This window comes from Pararge aegeria, chromosome 17 (genome assembly GCF_905163445.1).
Source record: "Pararge aegeria chromosome 17, ilParAegt1.1, whole genome shotgun sequence".
In the NCBI taxonomy this organism is placed as follows: domain Eukaryota; kingdom Metazoa; phylum Arthropoda; class Insecta; order Lepidoptera; family Nymphalidae; genus Pararge; species Pararge aegeria.
In genome coordinates, this window is record NC_053196.1 from 5,666,370 (window position 1) to 5,683,713 (window position 17,344).

The following is a 17,344-nucleotide window of genomic DNA, read 5'->3' on the forward strand; positions in this document are numbered from 1 at the left end:
TTTATTTTCGGGGAGCTGACTTCGAATCCCAGCATGAAACTCAAACTTTTCTAAGTTATTAAAATCTCACTTGCTTCAACTATCCATCTAACCTCAAAGTAAGCGTAGCTTGTGTTATGGGTACTAAGGTAACTGTTGAATATTTTTTATGAATAATATACATAAATAATTATAATATACAGATAATCAACCATACACTGAAAAAAATTCACGTTCATCACACAAACATTTTCCAGTTGAGTGAATCGAACACACGGCCTTGGACTCAGAAAGCAAGGTCGTTGCCCACTGCGCCACTCGGCCGACATATAATTATGATGTTTTTATTATTATATTTTTTCGTACTCTCTCTCCTTATCAAGTTCACTTCGTATTATATCTGTTTAAACGTTTCCTAGTCAATCCGTGACGCCAACTAAGGCTGTGTCTGAAAATCACCGCTGCAGTAGTCAAGAAGCAGGATAAGGCATTTAGTTTGTAATGTATATGTTTTTAAGTAATCAGTAATTAGATTATTTTAGCGTGGAAGCTAAATAAAGTTTACTTTTATTATAACAAAAAAAGCAGCAAAGAATTTACTATAAAGGCATTGCAATGGCTGGCCGGATCATCAATTCTGTTGTCTCTGAATACTGAAGCAACAACGCAACAACTAAATAAATATATATATCTAGATAAGATTTAATGAAAGATTATTTGTTCTAAAAATCAAAATTATGTTTTTTTGGGTCGAGTTAGATCCTTTAGTTTTTAAGTTTGCTGAAATAGAGGCCTGCGTAAGAAATATTTTGTGAAAATATCAACTTCGTAACTAAAGCTGTAGACCCAAGACGGACAGTAGTAGAGGACGGAAGGTGTAGTAAAAGAACCCCGTTTGGCACCCTTTTACAGCGGAACCCTAAAAATATATGACAAAAGCATTGGCATAAAGTCTTGATCCATCTCTTTACGCACAATAGAAAATGCATCCGCCTTTCAGCTTTGATTACAGACCTATCTTCGTAGAATGCGCAGAGTTCCTGGCGGTCACACAGGAGTTAAACTCCAGTCTGTATTGTGAGACTCGACTGCGAGGTCGCCTCTGAGATCGCGCGGGAATCGTCCCAACTTTCAGCGTAACAATTTGATTTTGGAAACAAAAAACTCATTCATTTATTCAATTCTCGCATGAATTAATTTACGAATGAATGGACGAATTCGAATTTTAAATCTGAACTGTATTCATTGACTGTGTAAAAAGTTATGTGGATAAGTGAAGTTTAGAAAAGTTTGAGATATTTTTGACAGACAAATTCATTAAGAGATTTATTTCGGACGAAGGTGTGAAAGATAATGTCCAAGAGATTTACGACCCCGGTGCGACGTTGTGGAAAATTTTAATGCTGCTGTATTGTGTACATTAGGTGAGTGTTCAGTTAATTATTATTGATATTCGTTTATTTTTATGATGATTGATTAGATTTAATGGCTTTTCAGATACGTGTGGTTTTCTTTTGAAATAATGTTTCTGAAATTATAATTATATGTTTTATAAGTATCTCTGCACAGTCGAGCCCGGGATCGTAACCCAAATTCAAATCTTAAAATCATTTATTTCAAGCAGCCCTACTTTATAAACACTAATGAAACGTCAAGTACGCCTGTTTGTACCCGTTCGGAAAGCAGATTCTTGCTGTACAAGCCATCAAGAAACTCAGTAGTTGTAGTTTACTCTTTTCCAACTTGCTTTTACCTAAAATCATTTTTCTATCTTAAGGGAGATGAGAGCGGTGCTGGCTGCCAAGCTACCTTTCTCATTATGAAATTCTGCAATTGTATGGTAACCTCGCCGCAACAAATGTGTTTTAACACATAGTTTAAAGTTATGAATCGGTAGGTTTAGAATTACCCCATATTATTCACAGAATTATATTAAGGAATCATGTAAAAAATCTGCAAACTTAGGGATCAATCGCGTTGCGTATTATCTTTTGGGATATGATATCCTTCCAGCGAATCCTATCAGTCGTAATTACTCGTAAATAACATTGTACAAGATACGGGGACTGGTGTCATTTAGGTCTATTCATTAATGTTTCGGTTGATCTGACCAGAGGGCTGGATCTGCCTTGTGGTGTGATAGCTTTCTTCATTTCAAACCACTATTAGCTTTATGAGTATACGAAGGTGTATAAGTGTTTCTTTTTTTTGACCTAGGCATATTATTGATATCGATTGTATTTATATTCAAACTAACCGATGCCAGCCACTTCACCTGCTTAGAGTTACGGATATCTCGTGATAGATTTTTCGGCCATGCCTAGTTTCCACCGACAACGAAGTGCCGCCAAGCGATAAGCGTTCCGGTACGATGTTGAATTGAAAAGCCGGAGAATAGAACATAATCTTAAAATCTTTTGGGATTTTAAGATTTTAGCTGATCCCGTTACATCCTTAGTAGTTGCAGTATAAACATTGTGGCGATTGCCCTGTACCAATAAGCCACAGATGCGAATAAAAAATAGCAGTTAATAAAATAAAATAAAAAGGTAGTCATTTTTTATTTTATTTTATTAAATGCTATTTTTATTTGAATCTGTGTACTTTTGATATGTGATATACAATAATCACTTTATTAATTAACCTAGCGTTACATCATACTTAATACAAAGTAATAACAAAGTGGTTGTAAGATAGTAAGATAATTACAAAGTGCTTGTCACACTCCAACTGACAGCAACTTTCAAATGACAAAACACTGCGTACAGAACAGTGTGCTACAGAACATAATTTTGTGACTCTACAGATGAAGCTCACCTTTTAAAATATAGTAATGAACATTTATAAATAACACAGAATTCAGAACATAATCAATATTATAAATAATATAAATAATGTAAATTTGTGGTGGTCTCCACATTACCTAACTAGATGGCGCAACAAAGATTCTGCAACGCGCTAAAGAAATTTATTTAAATACGCACAACTTCCAAAGATGAATAGTTGGATCTCTGTCTTTGAACACGTTCGGAGGAAAAATTTCCTATTGTTACGGTCGAGCACATCACCATAGATCGCGTTCAAATTAATAAAATACTCATATTAATATTACGAGAGCGAGTCGTACTCGCGCACTGAGTGTTTCGTACAAACTGTATGAAAAATAATTTGAAGGTTAGTAAAAGAAATCTTTTTTTATTTGATAAAATTATTGTGGATTATACAATTTTGCTAAATATCAATACAAAACGAACGGTGACCTTAATTTATATATATATCTTAATATATATAAATCTCCTGTCACGATGTTTGTCCGCGATGGACTCCTAAACTACTTAACCGATTTTAAATTAAATTGGCACACCGTGAGCAGTCTGGTCCAACTTAAGAGATAGGATAGCTTAGATATTTCATTATAATCGCAATTTTATTTTATTGCAAATTATTTGTCTATAATTAATTGACAGTCACATGTACTCATTTAAGGCTTAGCGATACTGAATACGATAAAAACAAAATCAGACGCAGACGAAGTCGCGGGTAACAGCTAGTATATATATATATATTTGTTACTATGACAATACACGCCACCTAGCCCCCAAAGTAAGCGTAGTTTGTGTTATTGTGTTATGGGTACTAAGATTACTGATAAATACTTTTAAATATTCAAAAATAATATCCATAAATACATATAGTATACATATAATAAACACAATAATAAACACCCAGACACTGACAAACAACATCATCATTCATTAACATCATCATTTTGAGGTAGTCTTGTGATTGCTTTAGTCAATAGCGCTGTCCTTATCTCCAGAGAAGAGAAGAAAAGGATAAATAAATAATAATAACAAATAAACTATTATTATTTATATTAATAAATGAAATCTGTCTGAAGACTTTTGATTTCATGCGGTTAGAAATTTACTCCAAGGGATGACAGATTTGATATTAATTTTCTTCATACTTCAATAGCTTTCATAAAAGAAGGTTCTTGACTGCCAGACACACAGACTGACGGACAGCGAAGAGATCCTATAAGTTTTCCTTTATTTTCCTTCTGAGATCGGAACCCTTATAAGTACACATGACTTTGAAATTAATAAAACTTTAAAGTCATACAAATTTCGCAAAACAGGCAAATTACATATCTTATTAAAATATGCAACACACACCAATGTGGTAACCTTGTCAGTACGCCTACTGCGATTTTCCTCTCACGTCTCGGATTACCTGATCAAGTCAAACAAAGGAGTAATCAACGTACCTACAATCTAATTATTTCACGGTGGGTTGTGATTAAAACGGGATTGTAGAGTAAAACAATACGCAGGCTAATCCTGTGGCACTGCGACACTATATGCGTTAATTGTCTACACTGTCACACCGAACGCGACCGGAAATGTGATTTCCTGAACGCCCAATCTACGGGCAATGAAATAACACTCATTGATATGTACATGGTTGTTATAGTTATAATGCTTAAATACTAATTACTTCACGTTATGAAAGTTAAAGTACTTTTGTCAGTTTACCATATATTCATGCAGCAACGGAACAGTGCTTTTTAGTGGTTATTGGCATAGCATTAGTCAAAAAGCGGGTGAGTAACACACATACATATTTTTATGATGGAAATACTATTACATACTAAATTGATCATATATTATACCAGCCATTAGCCATATGCCGGTTCGCCATGAACCGGCAGTCATATGCGAAAGGCAAGCGTTGGCTACTTCAAAGATTCGGCACGTACTGTACATTCTCCGTGTACATTGATGCGGTGCTACTCGGAGGAAACAATTGAATACTAATTATTATGTTTTTATTCTGATGAATATAAAAAAATAAATGATGTAACTAGATGTTTTATAATTTCAATTCAATTGGGCCGTTATCAAAATTAAGCTTAATTTGCTATACTCCGCGAAAAGCAGGAGAATCTTTATGGTGTAATTTATAATTTCTTCAATCCTTATACTCCACACCAAACAGATCTTCGGCAATATACCCTCTACGCACGTTTGGCTCCGAAATTAAGCTTAATTTTGATAATATATCATGGATTTCCGCAAAGTAACGCCTGCTTCTATCCAATATAAAATTGGGCCGGTTAAGTAACATGCCCAATTAAATATAATACTAGGCAAAAGATCAATACTATACATAAGTATAAAAGTACCAACTCTGTATTTACTTGGCACCAGGTAGATTACAAAGTATTTCGCACATTGAAGGGCTCCTTAAAAAAATAACTGCTTTAAAGATAAACTGTCCTTGTGCGCGTCCTGTCCTTTTCAACAGACTTGAGACTACAAAAAAAGCTACGATCATTGAGATTGTAATGTACGTATACCTTTTTATGTGCGAAGTTCCTTTACCTTTGCCTTGGTTCCCACTTCCGTAGAGTACATGTTTCGATCAGAGACCATTTTGAGCTTATCGGTATAAAATTTCATTCAATTTCCCTTTCTCGGAAAGCATCAAGTCGATGTATTGGTTATCTACAAGGTAAAAATACCTAATTCAAAATAAACTTTAAATATAAAGCATAGACAAATATTTTAATAATATATTTTGAAGTCGAGCGATGCTAACACTTCTGACGAATCTTTTCTTACGTCCATCTTTACGTTTTATAGGTTTTTTATTTTATTTAAAGGGCTAAACCCCCGACTGCAATCTCACCTGAGAGAGGTAAGTGACGAAACAGTCTAAAAATATTTCTTAAATATAGTTCAACGGGTACATACCACGATAATATTTTTGGATTTGTCGATATTTCGACCCAGTTGCATGGATCGTGGTCACGACGGGACTGCGTAGGTACGAGATGTCAAGTTGGATGTCACATGCAGAATCTGACTCGTTCGATCTTTCGTGTTCTTAACCACGAAAATCTTAGTTTAAAATCTTCAATAGTCTAAAAATACTAGTGTAAGATCTTCTAAGAACAGGCTTACCTTAGGAATATGGCGATTATTGAACCTGCACCCCTAATAACCCTAATATGATACTAGAACACTAAATCGCTTCATGGCTCATCTTTGTCAGTAACTGATGGCTGAATCCTCTTACCAGACCATAAAAGAGAAAATTCCTAAATTGCGTTGCCGGGATTCGAGCCCGGTATCTTCGTCTTAAAACCACAGCGCTCACCGATACGTAAGGCAAGGCGTCAGCAGGTTTTTCTCACAGTTTTTTCCTATTAGTTTTTAGTGTTTCGTGTAAAATGAGTAATATTATAAGCTTTAACACCAGAGGAGGTCATAATCATCTCTAGACACGAACTTCTGTGATACCTACTCTCATTAAAAGAGGTCATCGTCCCTACATTTTATAATATAAAGTGTAATGGCACTCTAGAAACCGCCATGAGCAATACAATTTTCAAATTATAATAAACAGCTATTCAAAAGGTAATTTATACGTTTATGTCTCTTTCAGAACTTTATCAGTTAATTTTTAATATTCAAAATAGTGATCTGGATATGCTGCTTAAAAGATTTGTAAAGGAATTTTAATTATAAAGTGTGCATCAATTATTATCATTGAGATTATAAAAATCTATTTTGCATTTGATAGCATGAAGCAACGATGTTAAACACTCGAAATAGGCAATAACAATACTATTGTATCACTCATGCGGGGAAAGTAGTATCTTGACGCTCGCTGTTGCGGTTGAAAAAGAACCGTTTGCCCATTTTAAAATTTGAGTGCGACAAGTAAACCACAAGAGCGAGCGTACTACTTTCCCCGCATGAGTAATACAAAATAGTATGTGCTACAAGTGCGACATCGATTACCCACTCAAGCGAATGACCGCACTCGCTTCTCTCGTGCGTTCAACTTCGCTTTCGTAGGCAATCGACAACTTGTCGCACTAGTTGCACAATATACTATTGTATGGCTGTGACGTTATATAATATACTCTTGGACGATATAAAAGGATGACTAGCTGCAGGGCTAGCACAGCCAAAAGACAAAAATCTATTCCTCGATTATCCCCTGACAGGGGATATATTAACGAGTCCACCTGCTAAAGCAAGGAAACAGGGAATAGGAGAAGTTTACCCCCGTTTTGTTTTACACTTATATTATTTAGATATTATTTTTACTTTATTTACTACTTGTGCACCAATGCTCTGAGAGTTGATAAAGCAGTGGGAAAAGAGACATTTTTATCCTTTCCCCGGGTAATAATTGTCTCCTGCCAATGCTAGCCGGGAAGTATCTAATTTAAGAAAAGTATAATTATAATTTGAACAAATGGCGAAATGTGAGCATATTAATAAGAACAAACTTCACTATTGTACCATATTTAGCGAATAAATATTATTTGATTTTATTTGTATACAATGCACGTACGTACCTCGGACTACTGTTTGCACTTGTTGATCCCGCTATACAGGAAATTTTAGGAAGAATACGATAAGTTTTGACGCGATTCGTTCGGTAGATTCTTGAGTATCGTTTGATAGCTGATGTCAATTTTGAGTGCCACAACTCCCAACTTCCGAAAACGACTGTCCACTGTCTATGCTCTAATACTAATCTTCTAACTCTTCTCTTCTTCTAATCTGTCTAACTCTTTCCATTAACAGCAGTAGCAGATTAAAGAGGATCATGGCGATGTATTAATAAAAACTTGACATTAAATTCTTACACCTATTGCATAAAAAGCAAGGAACTGACCGATCTTGACGACCTCCGTAACGCAGCGGTGTGCGCTGTGGTCTTTTATTTGGAAGGTCCCAGGTTCGAGTCCCAGCAACCTTGGCTTATTCTTGCTTTCTTGCTACAGCTGAAGCCTCCCAGACTTCAGCTGTGGCGGTTTTCACCCCTTACTGACAGAGACGCGGCGCTAAGCGATTAAGCGTTCCGATACGATGTTGCGTAGACACCATATGGGGTGCGGGTTTAATATATCTGCCTACTCCCTAACAGATTAGACCGTTACGATCTTAGACTGCATTATCATTTACCAACAGGTGAGATTGCAGTGAATAGTTGACTTGTAGCAGAGTAACAACAACACACAACTTTTCCAGGGATTTAATCAAAGCCCACACGCTCAGTTTGCGCCTAAGCTTACATTATATTCAGTCAAAGCACCTAGGTATTTCTTGGTAAGGAGCGAAATATTTACGGCACGGGACGGCACGCAATATGAAAGATGATAACTACACGAACCTTAGCACAGCACGCATTATTAAATGGGTTGACCTTATATTAAAGTAGGTTTATAAGGTAAATAATGAGGTAAATAAAAAGCATTAATAATAATAAATAATTGCCCTTCAAACATAGCGAAGTGCTATGTATTCTCTGAATGGCGTAGAAGCTTGGATGCTGTCAGAGACCATGTCCAAGAAACTAGAAGCGTTTGAGATGTGGGTGTACAGACGTATGCTAAGAATGTCTTGGACAGACCGTGTACGGAATAGCACTGTGCCGCAGATAATGGGTAATGTTAAGTTGAGGTACTCATAACAGTTAATAGAAGAAAATTAGAATATTTTGGACATGTGATTTGGAACACGAAAAAGTATGAACTTCTTCGACTTATCATACAGGGTAAAGTGGCAGACAGAATAAGGCCTAGCCGTAGAACAATATCATGACTCTAAAATAACCAAAAGAGCACCAAATCATTATTTAGAGCAGCGGCGTCCAAAGTAGAGATAGCTAACCCTAATGTTGGCCAACCTTCGTAAAGAACAAGCACACTAAGTAGAAGAAGAACAATAAAATCGAAGGTCTCGGATTCGATCCCTGTCAGGGTAATATGGGAATTAAAATTTTTGGATTTTCTCTGGTCTGATCTGGTGGGACGCTTCCGACATGGCTAGTTACGCCCTTACCGACACAAACACCCTGCCAAATGATTCATAGTTTCCGTTTAAGTGGAAATCCACAAGAAGTATCGGCTTAATCTAACCAGCCAGCAAAAGTATTGTTTGTAATAAATGTAATAAATTAAGAAGCAGTGGTAGCGCAGTGGGTAGGAGCTCGACTTCACTTTCGGGGGGTCGAGTTCGAATCTCAGTACCTCTAACTTTTCTAAGTTATGTACGTTTTAAGCAATCAAAAATATCGCTTGCTTTGATGGTAAAGGAAAACATCGTGAGGAAACCTGCATACCTGAGAGTTGTTCATAATGTGCTCAAAGGTGTGTGAAGTCCACCAATCCGCACTGGGCCAGCGTGGTGGACTACAGCCTTAACCCCTTGTCATTGTGGGAGGAAACCCGTGCCCTGTAGTGGGCCGGTAATGGGTTGATATCTCACTCTCTCTTTAGTCGGTCCCTCATGACTAAGGATCGTGATGACTGCTGGGTGATATGATTGTCTGTAAATTAACTTACTACCTACTCATTGTGACATCATTCAAATTACCGATTTCCATCATTTCAATAAAATTTCATTGATAGTTCCTTCTGGAATTTGTTAAATTTTATGCAACTTATTTCAAAGTTAAATACATTGCCAAATTTTGCAACCTTACAATTTCTAAAAATCGTGTTCGCTTAATATTCGGATCCAGATTTGTCAGGCTATCGGGCATTAAATTTAATATTCGACATTCACTTTAGTGAAATAATTTATACAATTCATTCGCATTAGAAATCGGGTAATTCGTGACTGGACTGTGCATTCGGGAATCTTTAATTGTTAAATTGAGTAGATATAACTGTAAGGAACGAATTTCGAAGGAATTCAGCAGATAAAATTCCGACCGACTTCAATGTAAACAAATACTATACCCTGTTCAGTTTCTAGAAAGCATGGAATAGATACTGGTCACATTGAAGATTGCTCTGCAAACATCGATTTGTTAGACTCGGAATCAGGAGGAAATTTAATAAGAAATCGGCGGAGTTTAAAGTTCAAAACACCGATAAAATGTTACGGATAAATAATTAGTAGTTTACAGTAAATTAATATATTAAGGGATAAAACAGAACATGCATCTTTTTAACAAGAAATATCGCTAGATCCCCATCCCATCCTGTTCTAATTGTGGGTACTACGACAGTATGTATAGTGGGTATAATTTTGAATTAGTTTTCGTTTGGTTACTTTAACAGCACGTTGGCAATCTAAAAAGTGCATCAAAACATTGTGCATCGAAAAAGTTTGTTACGAAAAGCACATTGGCTTTTTTGGAGGAAAATGTTTCTTAAGTAACAAAAACACCTAAACATTCGTTCGTTTTGTTGTAAAATGTTTGACATTTAGTATGTATTCGTTATATTTATTCTTTTTTTTTTCAAAAAATTGCTGCCACTTTGTATTGGGGACCAAATGGCAGCACTACACTTTTATTAAAAAATACCTTTCACAGTGGTGCAAGCCGGTAGTGTCGAAACGTAAACGTAAGTTTTTCACAAATACCAAAATGCAGTATTTGTTTAAGACTTCTTCAACTAACAATTGCAAAAATATTATGATGTTTACGAAGCTCTTTTAAACTACATAAGTGAAAGTTTTAGCAACTAACATCTTAACTCGCATAAATCGAATGCACAAAACGTATGTTAAGGGGGCGAGCTAAGAGAAACATTAAGTATACTTTAATGAGTGTGCTCACCGGTTTCCTTACTCTGCTGTACTGTTGTTCTCTAGGTGAGGCTTTTTCTACAACAGGGACGCAGTTTTTTTTATTTTAATACTTTATTGTACAATAATAATGAATAAAACACGTACATTATACATAGGTCTTTCTTTTAGAAAACTGTGGAAGATTATATTTATTGTGCGAAGATAGACTTTAAAAACAATAAAATCTGAGAAGACAAGTTTCAAAGTTATAAAAGTAAAAAAAAAAAATATAAATAAAAACAATTATAGTATGTACATATTATTGAATACAAAATAGACCAAATTCATTATATTAAAAAGTAAAGCACACGTTATTGTCAAATAAAAACATAAATAATTAAATGATATGCATGCACATAAAATGCGTACTTACCATCTTTATATGGTGGAAATCCAGTCAACCGACTTTAAACGAATTTATTTTATGCAAGTTTTCTATACAAACTGCAATGGCACGCTACGGTTCGTTTTCCCTTCCGACGTCCGTGTTTCCATCTATATATTATTTAAATAAAGTACCGTCAAGGCAAGAGAAAGTTAAGTCATATTTAGAGCAACCTAAACTTGTTTATTATTTACTTATAATTTTTTGACTTTGAGCTATAGAGATATTAATATTCTATTTTAAAACGTAAATACTTGTAAATGGGACTCTAATAGTGACAGAGCAATTAATCCAAATGTTGCTGTTTGAAAATAAGCTGGAAAGGTTATAATAATATTTAGATTAGTAATTATTGATTTTAGTTTGCGAAACAAATGTTGTTTTAAAAGAAAACACGTAATAGAAATGTGATGAGTATTTATTATATGTGTGCAAATTTTGGTTTTAACGTATACACAAATGTAAAGTTCTTTTATGATATTTATTTATCGACGCTAACTTTATTAGCATTTGAAGTGACATTTTAACCGGATAGTTTATATTTATGTATGGTTGAGCTCAGCCTGATGAGTAAATAAATTTTGTATGCTTTATGTATTGTTAACTGGCTTTAAAAAATATGGAGGTTACTTAATCAGTTATTTTCTTACCGTTTAAAAAAATATTTAAAGAAGTAAAATGTAAAAATTACCAGATAATCACTAATGTATGTAGCTAACATATAGTTGTGAAAAGTACGTAAAGTTTTTATTTCTTGCTTTTTAGTTGGTATGCCAAAAACTTGTTAACAACGATGTACTACAAGGCGTGTTTTGTTATGAAATTGTGATAGTTAGGTAAGTAAATAATTAGACAAGCAACAAAAAGTTTTCCTTGCTTTTATCCACAACAGATAAATAACCTGAAGCTTTTACTTACACGTGTATGTAATCCCGAAAAGCCTCCTAGAATGAACGCTTACGTATTATCTCAAACAACAAACTTTTGCTTTTTTCTTCACAATTAATTTGTTTTTTTTTTCAATCTTTTAATTATTACTTAACTAGACGGTATAATCTTTTGGTGTTAAAGGTTGTGTTTGCATATGTAACAATAAAATTAGTAGGCCGACTTATTGCTGTTCATTCCGCATTATTTTCTAATGTTTTACGTGTCGGCTGGTTTTGAAATGTGTTTTACGGCTATGGATCAAAGAGAGATACTTTAATCGTATCTTTGTAAAGTATTTTGACTATTTTAATGCTTCTTTCACATTATACAGGTAAAACATAAAACAGGTTCTTAGATAATATGCTTAAAAGTTATGAAGCCACCAAAGGGTATCGGAAAGTTTAATTTTGCCGATTTTTATTGTGTTTCTATCAGCACTTGATCGAAATGTGTATTTATATATTTATGAATGAAAATCCAATGGAAATTGCAAAAACAGTCGGAGTTGTACCAACATCTCTCTTGTTATAGCCTGTCCAAAAAAATGAGTGTCATATTTATATATTCCTGTATGTATACGTGTATATATGTGATTTTTTTTATTCTATCCATTCATCTAAGTGCTTGAACAGATTTTAATGTAGGAATTACTTGATACTTACATCAATGCGATTGACATTGCAATTGTTTGAAGTAACATGGCGGTGCCATTTTGAAATTCGAAAATCTAAAAAGGCGCCTTATGGCAGCAGTTATGACGAACGTACCGACAGATATAGAATGATTTGATACCGCCATTCAGTATGTAGAGCGTCATATAAAGGGATCGTAACACTCAAAAATATATGCAAATAATATAGAAAGGTAAAAGAAATATCCAGTAAGCCTTTTAAAAAAGGGTTTTCATTTGGTGATACAAATGCTTTTAGTGTTTTATCCTTTAGATTAATATTCATAAGGGTAGCGCTTGTCGGACCAACTACCATTTCGGGAGATGAAAATGGGTGTTCAGTTGTACAGTTTTGTGTTCCGATTTCGAGGATTTCGTAGTTAAATTTTATTAAACTTTTGTTTCCTAACACATACATATACATGTTTCAAAAGTGCGGTTTTTGTGTAGTTCTTAGCATGCTTAATAAGAATATTGAGGTCCTGTGTTCGATACCCGGGTTTCGTCAAAAAAGTTAGATTTTTCGGTTCCGGATTTCTTAGCGTCTGGACTCCTGGATGTAGGATTACATAATAGGTATATGCTGTGAAATCGCGGGCGGTATAAAACACATCGATATAGCAGTAAAATTTAATAAAAGATGAATCTGTATGGTGTAATTTATAATTTCTTATACGCCAAACACGACAAACAGATTTTCGGCAATGTACCCTCTACGCAAGTTTCGCTCCGAAACATCTCCGGAGCATCCTCAGGAGATGTTGACTTTACAATGAAGAATTGTTAAGTGAAAAATTAGTAGAGTATTAGTGTATTGTTAAGCAAGCAAATTAAGCTTAATTTTCATAATATATCATGGATTTCCGCAAAGTAACGCCTGCTTCCATCCAAAAGATGAATTGCGTTGCGTTTAATTGTAACAATTTTTTTTCAATAGAAGCTGTAGGAAGTATGAACTTGCTATCTTTGATCGTGAGCATTTAATTAGCAATATGCTAGTAGCTCTCCCCTCTATATCCTAATGACATGGGCTGTACATAGTTTCAAAGAGATGTAGTAAGTCTTGCGTTAGTAATGCGATGAAGTACGATTAGTCTATATAACATCGTATATTCCTAGTTTGAGGTATTGCTCCGGCATTTGAAATGGATTGCACCCAGAATATCCTATTGTAAAGCATGTAAAAAATATCAATAAGTACCTTAATACCGTGTGATTAATTCGTAATCTTAAGTGTCAGAATTCTTTTCTAACCTATTCCTACAAGAACTGTGAATTGTGTTTAGCAATGATTAGTCATCAATGATTTCCTTATAGCTCCACAGAAATTTAAACTCGCATTTCACTCTAATCGGCGCTTAAGTCTTCGTTGTCTAGTAACTTGTAAGCCTTGCACAATGCATATTCGTTAGTAAAATGACATCTATACAAACAGGTGTCTAATTGACGATTAATTTTAAACGCTGATCGTTTATGAGCAAGTCTGTTGCGGTTGTTTTTGGTTATAAAATTACTTTTTTTAACAATTTTCGAAAACATTAGGTATATCACAAAAGTTCTAGTTCAAAGTGCCTAGCTTAAGTTAACTAACAATAATAATTAGAATAACAAAGTTGCTTGGATTTTATCTCAAACAACATAGAAAAATAATTGGTGGAATGTAAAATTCTGTTGGAAAATCTCGGAAGAATCTGCCTTCCGAACCGCTGGTACTACAAACAGTCATGCTGTCTGTTTCAAAGGTGTTAGCAAAATGAATTTTGTAGTTTAAATATAAACTCTTTAGCTTTAATATCAGTTAAGAAATAGATATAATAATACCTATATTATGCCTATATCTAGATCCAATTATTGTGGATTGCAAAACACTGTCTTAAATTTTAATTTTCCAATCTTCTTTTTTGCAATCTTACTAGCTTTTTCACAAAACATCTATCTTGCGACATTTAGCTACGTTTGCTGCCAGTGAGAAATTGCAGAAGATTAAAAGTGCGCTCCACTCACAGCACATATTTCAACACGGTGATCGCCAACGCATTTATGTCTTAATGACACGTTCTTTGTTAATAGTTTCAAAGCGATCCAGTAACTTAGTCTTGCGTAAGTAATGCGATAAAGTAAGATTAAGTAGCGGCGAGTTGCAAAGCTTTGCACATTTGATGAATGTAATATGAATTCGCACTATTATGTGACACCTATTTTATCAAGCGGAGAATATAATAATAACGAGACGTTCATTATCAAAATCCGTGTACAAAATCGACTATTCATTTAAAACATTAATTTCATTATCAGCTTATTAAACTTCCAGTGCTACTTTTGTTAAGAAGTTTTCTTTTGTTTACACTAAAATCGGATCTTTCAATACTATGATAACATTATCGTCATTAACAATCAAGGAACTGATTAATTATAAGATTATCAAAAAGCAATGAGTCAAATTCGTCGGTTCCGATTTTTTTTTTATGCATTCTAAATTTATAAAATTGAAATTTAGTTTAATTTAATTAATGCTTTCAGAAAAAAAGCAACGGCATCCTTTTTTACTTTCATGGGTAGAAACCTACTTCTGACAATATTATACACTTTCACTTAGTTTGAAATTGAATTTCGGCGATAACAAAGTGCTCTCAGTAACTTGTTAGTTAGTGAGCTAGTGGTAATTTCTCTATGTGATTAGTTTGTCGTTGGGAGTGATAGTTAATGGAGAACTGAACTGCCTCTAGTTTTTGCCAATGAAGTTACAAGGTCATGTGAAAGTCAAAACATTTTATATTTAAATAATTTTATATAATATTGGCCTATAGGCGCAGGCGGCAGCGTCCCTGCTATCAGATTCTAAGGCTGTGGGCTCGATTCCAAAACTACGTGTAAGTTTGTTTGTTACGCTTTCACGCAAAAACTACATAACCGATCATCATAAAATTTTGTACACATATTCTAGGAAGTAATAGAAGTAACATAGGATACTTTTTATCCCGACATTAAGCGCGGTTCCTTTGGGAGAGGGGATGAGTGTTTGACGATTTTACACCATAACTCCGACAAATTATAACCGATGTAAATAATTATTTTTGTATTAGAGAAATTATGATATGTGTTTAATTTTGCCCAAACTGTGGTTTGAGATAGAGGACAGAACTCCTCAGCGGACAGCAGCAAACCCCTCATTTAAGGCTTAGCGATACTGAATACTTTAATTTTTTTTAGATCTATAACTAAATTTAATGCCACATCAAAAAACAAAATCAAACGCAGACGAAGTCGTGGGCAACAGTTAGTAAATAATAAAATACATTAATTGGTCATCTTATAAAATTTATCTTAGAAAACTAACTTACAACGCTAAAGGATGTCATTGTGTTATATCCTAAATTCCTAAATTATTAATTTTGAAAATTCAAAATAGAAAACTACTACCAATTTAGTACCATATTGTACTAAAACTGAAATGTCTATGCCGCTACACGTGACTCAAAAACATTTCGTAGCGACGCCGTAGCACATAGCTTGACCGTAGTGGTGCTAATCGACCACAAACTTAGTAGTTGCGCAAGTATTGACAAGTTGTCAACACTTTGATAAGATGTATCAACGTAATTTGGAACTAATAATTTTTGTGCATACTGTTTTAAAACTTTTTAACTTTAAAAAAAACAACAGATAAAAACAGTATAAAGATGATCTTTCCGTGGTTGTAGTACAGGTTCAAATAAAAGTATTAGCAAGCAATGTTAATGTTTGTTTCATTAAAATCTAAGGATTCAATGTACTTGACTCGTCCGTTCTCCGTTTCGTTCCCTTCGTTGCCTCGAATAACATCGCTTCTGTTCTGCTACCACACAGCACTAACTGTAGTATGAAACATTATATTTCGGTACTGTAACTTTATGATGCAATATCTCAAGCAAAAACCATCGATATGGCAATCATTCTTATAACGAAGCCCAATTTATGATTATCGATCCGGTATTTTATGAGCGATACCAGTGTCCTGGGCAAATAATATTCCGAGGAAAGGTTTTATTATTTGTATAGATGATACCCGTAATATGAAGTATCAATAAAAAACCCGCACTACTACACGATTTTTCCGTTTGGGTAATGGTATTAATTATTTTACCTGTGTTTCACCAGAATAACGGCGAAAAATATGTTTGCTTTGAAGTATATGTAAATAAATAAATGAAAGCACTTGAATCACGCCTTACTTGAATACACAAACAGACCGCCCACACACACACATAAACACACACACTCACTCACATTCACACTATCCGTCCGTGAATTGCAATCATTTTCGACTGCAGCTTCAAGCTGAGGCAGGGCCATTGTTCAGCCAACTTAAAGGATGCCTGGTCTCTTGGAGTAAGAATAAAAAGTTTTTTTTTTTTTTTGAATCCCTTATTCCATGGCGTCTTATTTATAAGTTACAATAGTTGTTTAGTTAATTATTTCGGCCGAATAAATTATATATATTTTTTATTTATTTATAACTAGCGTACCCAGCCTAGATTTTGCTTTATTTTATTTAAACAATAAACTTACATCATTAAATTTTTAATTCAAGTCTCATAATATATGAAATCATTTATTTCTCTCCGTATTCATTCTCTTCTATTCTTTTCTCGAGCGGGTGAAGATCATTATCTACACCCATGTACACCCAACAATAGAATATCATCATAGTAAATAAAAGCTGTATTTGACAGTTTGACAGTTCAAAAATAGGAGTGCTCCGATCGTCATCAAACTTTACAGGATTACTCG

The 17,344-nt window shown here is 34.4% G+C and overlaps 1 protein-coding gene across 1 annotated transcript in view; it reads left to right on the forward strand.

Annotated features, from left to right (window-relative positions):
* Window positions 1-1,350: 1,350 nt before the first annotated feature.
* The window catches only part of LOC120631056 (neuropeptide CCHamide-2 receptor-like), a 109,143-nt gene continuing 93,149 nt past the window's right edge, over window positions 1,351-17,344 (forward strand). Inside the window, exon 1 of the mRNA XM_039900469.1 lies at window positions 1,351-1,403. The gene's annotated coding sequence lies outside the window, so the exon portion shown is untranslated. The remainder of the gene's footprint in view (window positions 1,404-17,344) is intronic.